The following is a 334-nucleotide window of genomic DNA, read 5'->3' on the forward strand; positions in this document are numbered from 1 at the left end:
GCTGCTGTTTCTAGAAAGCGCAGCTCGCTGCCGCAGCGGAGGGTTGGTGCCCTTTTTCCTCCCCTTTTTTCCTCTCTTTCAACCCCCCCAGCATCACCTGCTCCGGGGAAGGGGCTCAAGGCAGACACCCTTATTTACTCTATTTTTTTTTGCCCCCCCAGCTTTCCAGCGCCGCCTTCTCGGGAGCCGTGCGGGGTTTGGGGGGGGTTGTTAGCGGAGCCGAGATGATGGGCGCATCCGCATGCGTCCCATCCATCTCCCCGCAAAGCGTCCTTCACGGGCAGGGCAATGGGAGTGCATCGGGGGGTGGCTGGGGCTCTGCTTTAAAGGAATG

This window comes from Buceros rhinoceros, unplaced genomic scaffold (assembly GCF_000710305.1).
Source record: "Buceros rhinoceros silvestris isolate BGI_N320 unplaced genomic scaffold, ASM71030v1 scaffold20897, whole genome shotgun sequence".
NCBI classification, from domain to species: domain Eukaryota; kingdom Metazoa; phylum Chordata; class Aves; order Bucerotiformes; family Bucerotidae; genus Buceros; species Buceros rhinoceros.